The sequence below is a fragment of the Elephantulus edwardii genome, unplaced genomic scaffold, assembly GCF_000299155.1.
Source record: "Elephantulus edwardii isolate Elephantulus edwardi_28Jun2011 unplaced genomic scaffold, EleEdw1.0 scaffold00070, whole genome shotgun sequence".
In the NCBI taxonomy this organism is placed as follows: domain Eukaryota; kingdom Metazoa; phylum Chordata; class Mammalia; order Macroscelidea; family Macroscelididae; genus Elephantulus; species Elephantulus edwardii.
Genome location: NW_006399820.1, coordinates 12,814,226 through 12,826,240, shown reverse-complemented (window position 1 = coordinate 12,826,240; position 12,015 = coordinate 12,814,226). Strand labels below are relative to the sequence as shown.

The 12,015-nt window shown below is 37.9% G+C and overlaps 1 pseudogene; it reads left to right on the top strand.

Moving 5' to 3' along the window:
• Positions 1-2,842: 2,842 nt before the first annotated feature.
• LOC102858899 lies at positions 2,843-10,109 on the top strand (annotated as a pseudogene).
• Positions 10,110-12,015: the final 1,906 nt, after the last annotated feature.

The window sequence follows — 12,015 nt, the reverse complement described above, 5'->3', positions numbered from 1 at the left end:
ATACATCCCTGGCCACATAGTCATTTAAAACAGTTCTTGCCTTCATCTGTTCCAATGCAATATTCATTATTTATCCCCTCTTTTCTTAGTTTCCCCCCAACTCCCATGTCAATCCTGTTTTATATCAGTGATGTTATGCAATATTCGTCCTTTTGTGACTGAGATACTTCACTCAGCATACTGTCCTCCAGAGTCACTGATGTTATGTAATATTTTATGAGTTTCTTGCTTTTCAGTGCTGAGTGGTGTCCCATTGTGTAAATATAACATAGTTTTTCCTATCCATTAATTTGTTTATGGGCTATCTAGAAGTCCTAATCCACAATATGAACAACAGTCTACCAAGCATCTTGAAAAATCTACAATCAGAAGAGAATAAAATAGATGAATGGGACCTTCAAAGAATCAAATCCTTATGTACATCAAAAACCTTTTCTAACAGGATAAAAAAGAAATCCACAGAAGGGGGAAAAATATTTGGTAATGACATATCTGATAAAGGACTCAGGTGTAACATTTATAGAATACTCCAGAACCGCAACAAAAAGAGGTAAACAACCAATTACAAGATGGGCGAAGGATCTGAACAGACACTTTACCAAAGAAGACATTCAGATCTCAAACAAACACATGAAGCTCTAAGACAGATACAAATCACAACAACTATGAGATATCATCTCACCCTAGTTAACAATAGCAAAGTTCTACAAAGCAGCAAGCAACAAATGCTGACAAGGTTGTGGAAAGATTGGAATCTTTATTCTGTTCTGCTGGGAGTGTAAAATGGTACAACTACTATGGAAGGCTTTATGGCACTTTCTCAAAAAGTTAGAAATAGAATATCCTAGAATATATATATGTCTTTTTTCTTAAATAACTTGAGAAATTTATTAAGACCAAATATTCTATGTCACACTAAAAATCATTCAAGCTTAAAAAAAAGTTAGAAATAGAAATACTTTATGACCCAGCAATTCCACTACTAGGAATGTACTCAAAAGAAACCAGAGCTGCCACCCAAACAGATATATGCACACCCATGTTTATTGCTATGTTATGCACAACGGCAAAGAGATGGAAACAACCCAAGTACCCATCCTTACCTTTTTAATCTACAAAACAGATCATTTGACAGGCTGGACTTTATGAGGAGGAATGAGGCATCAAGATTGGAAGAAAATACATCAACAACCTGTCCTATGCAGAAACACAATTTTGTCTGCTGAAATTGAGGAGCACCTGAACTTTTTGCTGCAGAAGGTCAAGTATTGTTGTGTTCAAGATGAATGGAAACTCAATATCATTTAAAAAGAATATATAATTAGGCATTATATATACATGGCAACAGCTTAGAATAAGAGATATATTGCTAAGAGGTCCAGGGGGAGACAGAGAGGTGATTGTGCAATAGTGAATGAATATTAAAAAAAAACAAAACAAAAAAAGTGAACTGGAGGAGGGGGAAAGGAGGGAGAAGGAGTAAAAATGTACAACAGTGAGTGAATGAAAATCTAACTCTTCTGTAAACTTTCATTAACATAACAATGAAAATAAAAAAATATTAAAAAGGAAAGAAGAAAACAAAGATTCTCATCACTGGGCCAATTGGCAAAATCATGATAGATGGAGAAGAGACTGAGATTGTTAGCAATTTCAGCTTCCTTAGTTCCACAATTGACCCTCTTCTTGTACTAGCAGTCAGGAAATCAAAAGACAAATTTCACACACACCATGTTTATTGCTGCGTTGTTCACAGTAGCAAAGAGGTGGAAACAACTCAAGTACCCATCAACAAATGAATGGATAGAGAAACTGTGGTATATTCACAAAACAGAATACTATGCATTATTGAAAAACAAGGAATACATGTAATATTATACAGAATAGGTGATCCTGGAAGACATTATGTTAAGTGAAATATTTCAGTCACAGAAGGACAAATACTGCATAATGCCATTATTTTAAAACAGGACTGACATCAGGGTTGGGGGAGAACTAAGAAAAGAGGGGATAAATTATGTACACTGCATTGAAATAGATAAGGAATTGAACTGCTTAAAAGGAATATATGATTAGGTATTATTTGCATGACAATAGTCCAGAATAAGAAAGAGCTGCATAGTAAAGTGGAGTGGGGGGTGGGGGATGGGGATTGTATAACAATGAAACCAATTTTTTTTAAGAGAAAAGCAAACTGGAGGAGAGAGGGGGGTAGGAAGAAAAATGTACAACAGTGAATGAATAGAAATCCATGTTCTCTATAAACTTTCATTAAAATATCTTTTTTTAAAAAAGATGAATTGCATTGAGAAAGTGTGCTGTCAGGGAACTCTCCAGAGTGCTGAAGAGCAATGATGTCAGTCTGGAGGCTAAAGTTGTGCCTGAACCAAGCCATAGTCTTTGAGATTATTTGCTATGCATCAAAGAGTTAGACAATGACTAATATTACTTGCTATGATCATATGTGTTGTTATATGTTCAAATGATGACTGTTATTGTCCATCATGCACTGTGGAGAGTGTGATCTAGAGGAATACAAAATATTCCTAATTCTATTGATTGGTATTTGGTGCATCCTCATTCAATGGCTACCTTCAACTCATTGATTACTGCAGGTTTTTTTACTATAAGAGTTATGTTTGAGATGTTCTCATGAAAAGAAGTCCATCAGGGTCAAAGCTGATGAGTGTGTGGGTATCCAATAGCACCTTTTTACTCTATTTCTCTGTTTTCCCAATGCTCATCAAGACAGGCTATTATATCGTGAGGCAGTAAGACATACTCATCTTGTTGAAAGCACCATTCTTTGTGCCTCGACAATTCTTGAATGTGTGGTATGCTCATGCCCAGGTGAGCAGGGCTGTCACAGTGTTGTTAAAAATGTGCATGTCTGATTAAACCAGATGTTGATCAACCACACAATGTAATGTAATCCTTGGTAAACTCACATGGTGTTACACTGTAAAATGTGCATTGGTGCTTGCCTAGTCTCTGTCACTCTTTGATTTTCATAGAGTCCAAACCAACTCATAGCTGACCCTCCAGCAGGCTGTAAATTCCACAAGGGGATTGTCCATTTCCCCCTAGGCAGTTTTGGTGGATTCAAGACAACTGTCTATGGTTTGGCAGTGGAATTCCATACCCACTAGGCCCCCAAAACTCCCTATTTGTCCTGTAACTGCATTTAAGTTAAATGGCTGAGTTGATCACTTGTACCTAACTCCAATGAACATTTTGTGTGTGTGTGTGTGTGTGTGTAAACACCTCAAACATAATGCTTGCAGCAAAAAAAGTCCTTTTTTTTTTAAACGAGCTGAAAGAACTCAATGAATGAGAATGCACCCAAATACAGTTGATATGATTAGGAATGTTTTAGATTCCTCTGGGCTGCATTCTTAGCAATTCCTGGACAATAATAGCTGCTACGTATAGCCACTCACGTGATAATGACAAGCATCAACAATTGTCTTCATTCATTTGTATTATTAAACTATGCTGTATGTTAATACTAATTTGTGTAATAGTCCTTCAAATTGGGTATTCATTTTATTGGGACACAACGTGTGTTTATTACACCTGGGGAGTGTGTGTGCATGTATATTCCCCTGTCAAAGCCAAGGTCATTGCAATTATGTGCTATGCATCAGAGAGCTGGACAAAAATAAGGATGATAAGAAGGAGGATAGATGCCTTTGAGTTGTGGTGCTGGAGAAGAGTATTAAATATTTCATGGATTGTCAAAAGAACAAACAGGTTTTCCCTGGAGAGGTTGAAACAAGATCACTCCTTGGAGGCAAGGTTTTTTGAAGCTCTCTCTTATATCCTTTAAACATGTTGCCTGGAGGTGCCAGTCCTTGGAGAGGGCCATCATGTCAGGAAGGGTGGAGGGACAGTGCGGGAGAGGAAGACCCTGGATGAGATGAATTGACATAGTAACTGGAGTAATGAGGTTAGGTATATTGGAGACAGTGAGACTGGCTCAGGACAGGGCAGTGTTCAGAGCAATTGTATATATAGGGCAGTATTGAGAGCTGTGAATCACAGGTGCCCAAATGGCACATAATAACAGACCACAGAGTGTTATGTTGCTAACCTAAAGGCCATGCTTCTCTTGCAGTTTCAATCCACGTATGGCTCCTAGGGAGAAAGATGGGCAATGTCCTCCCGTGGAATTTACAGCCTTGGAAACCTAATGGAAAGTCAGCTATGAGTTGATTCTGACTTGATGGCAGTGATTGTCATTCATTGTCATTGCTGTGGAGTCAGAACTGACTCACATGGTTCTCGGGAAGGAAAATTATTTGCCAATTCAATTTTTTTTCACATATCCACTCTAAGAATATTAATCACATTAATTATGCTATATGGTCGTCATTATTTATCATTGCCAAATTTTCTACCACCTTTGTTTTAAAGGAAAAAAAAGATATTTCTACTTTAAAAAATAATTTAACTTGTTCCAGTCTAGCATTCCAGAACACTTTAAGACACTAATTACCATTCAGACCAAGACGGTTTTACTTTTAGGTAGATGGAGACTTTGAGATTTAAATAGATTCTTCGGAGCTGTAGCCATTATCTGACTATAACTTCTGTGGTGACCACTGAAGGCAAAGATGCACACTTTTACTCATTATCAGTGACTTTCTTCCAGATAGAGTGCTTTCTGCAATGGTAAGCAAGATGCAGGCAGGTTAGGTCTTGCCTCTGTGGATATGGGGCCCTGACATAACTAGATGCAGGTGCAAGGTGGGGAGGCAGGATGAGAAGGTAAGGTTCAGAGGTTTCACTTCCACATGTTTTGTTCCACCAGGCACTATCTCCTTGGTGCATCCTTTGTTATCTGCTATCATTTGAGATTCTGTACTTTCCCCCATCTCTAGGGAGGATGCTGTGGCTTGACTCAATTGTCAAAGTGAAGTGGCCTGGAACAAAACACAGGCATATTTTGAATGTATTTTATGTTCAGTTTCTTATCACTGCCATAAAGCAAACAATGTAATAAAGCATGTCTCAAGCATATTTTTTTGTTTCCCAGTATATGTAAATGTTAAGTTTAGATTAAAGTACAGTATACTAACTGTACCAGAGCATTATAAAGATGTATGAAATACTGCTGAAATTACCAAAACTTGACACAGAAACAGGAAGTGAGCCCATGCTATTTGGAAAATGGCACTGATAGATTTGTTTAATGCAGAGTTGCTGACAACCTGAACTTTGTGAAAAACACTATGTCTGTGAATGAAATGAAGTGCAATAAAATGGGAGGTGCCTATGTTTCAGTTTTGGAGTTTTCTCATCCTAAGATCCTCAGCCATGTGTGTTGACACAGTGAGTGCAGCAGGATTATGTCATGGATTTTGAGGATGGCACATGAGAGAACGGGATTCTGATCTATTGGTCATAGGGTTGCTGTGAGCTGTATTCAACTCAACAGCACCTAACAGCAACAGCTCAATAGTGTGACGTAACACAAAGTTTTATTTCTCGTATTTTACCAAGATTGTTTTAAACTTAGTATGTAATTCTGGGTTCTTTATATTTTAAATGTCAATGACTTCTCCTGATGGCAGAAGGCTTCATTTCAGACCTTTGGAAAAGCAATTGCAAAAGCAAATTTTATCTCCTATTTGCTTATCTAGAAATGCACCTCCCCCCCTTTAAAGAAATTATATTGGCTTGCATTCAAACTTTGTATACATTATGTTTTGTTCATACTCATTGTGTTTCACACATTACTTCATTCACATTATGTTTCATACATTCCCATACATTGTGTTTTATGAGTTGATCTCTTGATTGTCTTAATGGTGTTGACACTAGAAATTGATTTATGTGTTAACTGAGGATGGGTATGAAGAAGGTTCCTGAAGTATGGAAGGTATTTTTACAAAGTTCACTGAGGAAAGTAAGAGTAGGTTCCAGCTGGGAGGGTATTGCTTTTAACTCACTATCATCATAGTAACACTCCATAGGGTTTCTGAGACTGTGAATCTTTATAGAAAGAATTTGTCTGCCCATCTTTCTCCCATGGAGCTTCTGGTAGATTTGAAATACTGATTTCAGCCTGTGGGCTCCAGCCAACCAGGGCTCTTGGGGACCGTCATTTCTCTTAGGGCCCTCTTGAGGAATTCCCCCACATAGGAAGGCTTTCCTGATGTTTGTAAGAGATACCGAGCATATTTCATTTGTGCTTTTCTGTCATTGCACTTTCTCCATTTTATTAAGTTATTCATTCCCATGTTATCTTCTATATCAGGACATAATAATATCAGAACAAAGAAATTAAAAACATTTGAAATGGTTAGTTCTATTTTCCAGTGGAAGATTCAAGTAAGAAACAATGAGAGAAATCCAGTAGCCTCAATTAAATTTCCTGCTCTTTAGCTTTCCAAGCCCCTCACCCTGGCCCTTGTACTTTCTGCAGCTTGGCACTAGTTCTTGTCTTAGAAGCTCTTTGGGAACATACATATGCTTCATGTACTCCTTTCCATGCCAGCCACTACTCTTTAACCTACTATTCTAAAGTTAAAAGCAGAATCTATGTTTCTAAAAACAAAGCTATATATATCTTATATTAGCATCTTGTCTTCCATAATCATGTTCTTTAACATTATCAAAAAGTTTGTAAGAAGATAAAGAAGCCTAAATAGAGGTCAACACACTGTCCCTTCTCAGAATTGCTCTGTTAAAATAGCTTTAACTGAGAATCTTACTACAGGTAGCATATGTGTGGTACTGTATATTTTATCATTATCTTTGTGAGCATTTTCACCAGACTCTTTTTACAGCTACACTTAAGCTACGTGAGCAGGAACTCTTCATACTAATTGCACACAGCCGCAAGTGGAGGCATAGAGAATGACTTGTCCAAGGGCAAGCAGCTACTAAGTGCTGAGTTTGATGATCGAATTAATATGCCTCCTGTTCCAATTCTCCAGTAAGCTTTCTCATACCAAATTCTGTTTGACACATATTTACAAGATTAAAGGACCTTATATATTTTTTGTTTGTTTTATTAGTGTAAAAAGTAATATACATTGTTTTTCATTAATATATGTTGTATTTCATGCAGTCCTCTATTCACACTGTGTTTCACATTATCATTCCCATATACTATATTTTACAAAATTAATCCATATTGATCCATGCCTATCATTATCCCACCTTTTCAGATTCCATTGGATCTTTCCTAATTCTATCACCCTCTAGCTTTGCACACCAAACTGCAAACTGAAGATTTCCTCCCTTCCCACTCTCAGCCCCATCTCCTCCAGCCCCTCTCCGTTTGGACTTTGGGTACACATCTTATGATTAATCCTTCTATTTTTACAATAATGGTCTTACGCAGTGTTAGTTCTTATGAGACTGAGTTAATTCACTCAGAATAATGCTCTTCAGCCTCCTCCATGTTATATAGTATTTTTCAAAATCATTGTTTCTGAGTGCTGCATAGTATTCCATTGTGTGAATGTACCACAATTTTTCAGTCCATTTGTTTCTTATTGGACATTTTGACTGTTTCCACTTTCTTAACTACTGTGAATAATACTGCTATGAACATCAATGTAAAAATCTCCATTTGTATCTCGGTTCTATTTTTTTTTTTTTTTTTTTAGGTATATTCCTAGCAGTGGAATAGCTGGGTCATATGGAACTTCCATGTCAGCTTTTTCAAAAATGCCAAACTGACTTGCAGAGTGGTTATACTATTTCATAATCTCACCAACAGTGTGTGAGAGTTCCAATCTGTCCACATTCTCTCCACTATTTATTGCTTGCTGTCCTATTAAACTTTACCACTCCTACAGGGGTGAGCTTGTTTTCTCTTTATGGTTTTGATTTGCATCTCTCTTTTGTTAGTGATTTTGAGCATTTCTTCATGTGTCCATTGGCCATCTGAATGTCTTCCTCTGTGAAAAAACTTTCCATGTCTTTTGCCCATTTTGTAATTGGGTTATTAGCCTTTTTCTTGTAGAGGCTCTGTAGGATTCTCTAAATTTTTGTTATGAAATGGCATTGCCAAATATTTTTGCCCAGTTAGTAAGTTTTCTTTTCATCCTATTAGAAAAAGGTTTTTATACACACAGTAATTTAATCTTTAGGAGGTCTATTCATTTGTATCACCCTCTCTTTGTCTTTTTCTAGATGTTTTTGCTAGCTTCTTAGTATCATCATAGACTAGGCCTTCTAAGTTTTGTCCCATTTTATCTCTTATGATCTTTATGGTTTTGGGCATTCCCCCTAGGTCTCTGATCCAACCTGAGTTTATTTTTATGTCTGGTGTGAAATGTGGATCCTCTTTTAGCTTTTTAGAGATAGAAGTCCAATTTTCTCAGCACCATTTGTTGAAGAGGTTGTGACTTGTCCATTTGATAGGCTTGCCGAACACCAATGACTGTAGATAGATGGGTTAATTTCTAGGTTCTCAGTTCTGATGCATTGGTCTCTGTCATTGTATCAGTACTATGCTGTTTTCACTATTACAGCTGTATAGTATTGTGCTTAGGTGAAACCTATACTTGGACCATGAGGCAGTCATCAGAACAGAGCAAGAAAACACTGCATGGTTCAAAATAATGGGGAAGGCTGTGCGTCAAGGATGTGTCTCATCTTCATATATTTTCAATCTATACGTGGAACAGATTATCCAGGAGGCTGGGCTCTCTGAGGAGAAATATGCCATCAGGATTGCAAGAAGACCCATCAACAACCTGTGTTATGCAGATGAAACAACCTTGCTTGCTGAAACTGAGGAGGACCTAAAGCATGTGCTGCAGAAGATCAAGGACTGCAGCTTTTGATACGTATTGAAGCTCAACATCAAGAAAAAAAAATTCTCACCACTGGGACAATTGACGGCATCATTATAGATAGTTAAGAGATTGAGATTGTTGAAAGCTTCAGTTTGCTTGGCTCTACAATCTACACTCTTGGTACCAACAGCCAGGAAATTAAAAGATGAATTGCATTGGGAAAGTCTGCTGTCAGAGACCTCTCCAAAGTACTGAAGAGCAATGATGTCAGTCTGGAGACTAAGGTGTGTCTGATACAGACCATGGTTTTTGCAATTACATGCTATGTATCAGAGAGCTGGACAATGAGTAGGGATGATAGAAGAAGATTTGATGCCTTTGAGCTGTGGTTTTGGAGAAGAGTGTTGAATATACCATGGACTGCTAGGAGAACAAACAACTTCATCCTGGAGACGGTGAAGCTAGGCTGCTCCTTAGAGTCAAGGATTCTCAAGCTCTGTCTGACATACTTTGGACATGTTGCAAGGTGGGAATCAGTCCTTGGAGAGGGGCATTATGCTTGGGAGAGTGAAGGGACAGCACAGGAGAGAAAGACCCTCAGTGAGATGGATTGAATTAGTCATTGGGGTAATAGGGGTAGATGTGTCAGAGACAATAAGATTGGCAAGGGATAGAGTAGGGTTTAGGGCTGTTGTACATAGGGTCACTATGAGTCGCAGGCGACTTAACGGCACATAACAACAACAACAACAAAAGTAGGTTTTGAGATTAGGAAATGTTATGCCTCCCACTTCATTCTTGTTTTTTAAGAAGTGTTTTAGGGAGCAGTCTGTCTGCAATCGCCTCCAGCTTTAAGAAGACAAGCATGTCGACTTGCCAGCGAAAGAGGATGAGTTTCAAGCTTGAACTCATGGGAGAACAGAACCAGCAAATCCGATAAGCTTTTGATCTCTTTTTGATGCTGATGGAATGGCACCATTGATGTCAAAGAACTTAAGGTGGCAATGAAGGCCCTGGGCTTTGAGCCCAAGAAAGGAGAAATAAGAAAATGATCAGTGAGACTGATAAGAAACGGGAAAAATGATCTTCAGTGATTTCTTGACCGTGATGACTCAGAAAATGTCTGAAAAAGATACCAAAGAATAAATCCTGAAAGCTTTCAAGCTCTTTGATGATGATGAGACTGGGAGCATATGTTTCAAAAATCTGAAATGAGTGACTAAGGAGTTGAGCAAGAATCTCACTGTTGAAGAACTTTAGGAAATGATTGATGAGACAGATCAAAATGGAGACAGAAAAGTCAGTGAGCAAGAGTTTCTGCAGATCATGAAGAAGACAAGCCTTTACTAAAACAGCTTCTGTTCCTCCAAGCACACTTCACTGAATCCAGTGCCTGCCTTCATGTGCAACCTCTTTCTAAGACACCCAGCTGTTTCTCTCCACCAATGTCTCTGTGACTTTAGCACCAACTTCCTTTCTATTCTCCCTTTGACTGGGTTCTTTGATTGTTAAGTTCTTTGCAAAATGACCAGTGATCATTTGTCCCTCCCCTAAGACAGAACCAGAGAGCTTTAGAATAGAGAAAATGAAGAAGATTGGAAAGGTTTCTCCTCCCTTCATCCCTCTTCTCAAAGATTCTCACGAACATCTAAACACAAGACAGCTCAATAGACTAGCACAGATCTTCCTGTTGCCACAAGCAACAGACCCGTTTTGGTGGTTTGCTATTGACAGTAGAAGTCAGGTCTCTCTTAGATAAACCCTTGTGAATCTTAGTGTTTAGAATTTTATGTGTGCTTAATGGTTTTGGTCTAGTCTAAGAAAAAAAAAATCTGCTTTGTAAAGGTGCAAAAAACAAGAAGTGTTTTAGGGAGCTCTGGTGGCCTAGGGGGAAGAAGTTGCACTATAATCTCGAAGGTGCACAGTTTGAATACACCAGATGCTCCACTGAAGAAAGAGGGACAAACTCGTCCTGTGCCTATTGTATCTGGTTCAACAGAACACAGTAAGAATTTTTTTTTAAAAGAAGTGTTTTGCTTATTCATAATCTCTTATACTTGCCAATTGCATTTTCTGTCTCTGAAATATGAATTTGGTATCTATGTTATGATTGTGTTGAACAGGATGACTACTTTTGGTATGATTATCATTTTCACTATATTGAATCTTCCTATCCATGAGCAGAGAGCTCTAAATGGCCTAGTGGCAAGATGCTGTGCTGCAGTCTTGAAGGCATGCAGTTTGAGGCCACTAACTGCAACGTGGAAGAAAGATGGGAAATGGACTCCTCCTGTGTGATTATCTGCCTCTGGAAACCTGAAGAGAATCAGCTATGGGTCAGTTTCAACTCTAGGTACACAACACACACACAACAAATCTGTGAATAGGGAGCGTTATCCCACTTATTTATATCTCTTATTGTTTGTCACAGTAGTGTTTTATAGTTTTCTTTATAAAAGTCTTTTGGTTCTCTAGTTAGTTTTACTCCCAAGTATCTCAATTTGTGGTTGGTTATTTTAAATGCTATTGCTTCCTTAATTTCCTTTTCTGTGTCTCCTTTGTTACTGTAGTGGTATCTCGCTAATTTTTGTGTATTGTTCTCTTATCCTGCCACTTTCCTAAATTGATTTATTAAGTCTAACAGTTTTTTTGGTTGAGCCCTTGGGATTTTCTGTGAACATTATTAAATCATCTGCATATAATGACAATTTTGCCAACTCTTTGCCAATTTGGCTGCCTCATTTCTTTTTCTTGTCATATTACCCTAGAAAGTGCTTGCAATACAATATTTAATAAAAGTGGTGAAAATGGACACCCTTGGCTGGTGCCTATTCACAAGTGGAATATCTTTAGTCTTTCTCCATTGCGAATAATGTTAACTCTTTGTTTTGTATATGTACTTTTCACTATGTTGAGGAAATTCCCTTCTATTCCTATTTTGCTGAGTGTTTTTTGTTTTGTTTTGTTTTTCTTATACTGACTTATTTACAAAGTTTGTATACATTGTTTTTCACACCAAATTTTCCCCATTTGTTTCACCCACTCCTTCCTCCACAAATCATATTGTGTGACCCTATGATTAACCACCCCTCACCCTGCCATCCTCATCCCTCTGCTCCCACCCTGCCCCCCCCTTGGATCCTAATACTTGTTCTACAATAATAGTCTTATACAATATTTATTCTTATGGGACTGAGTTAATTCACTTAGCATAATGCTCTCCAGTCTCTCCAAAGTTAGGTAGTAATTTACAAAA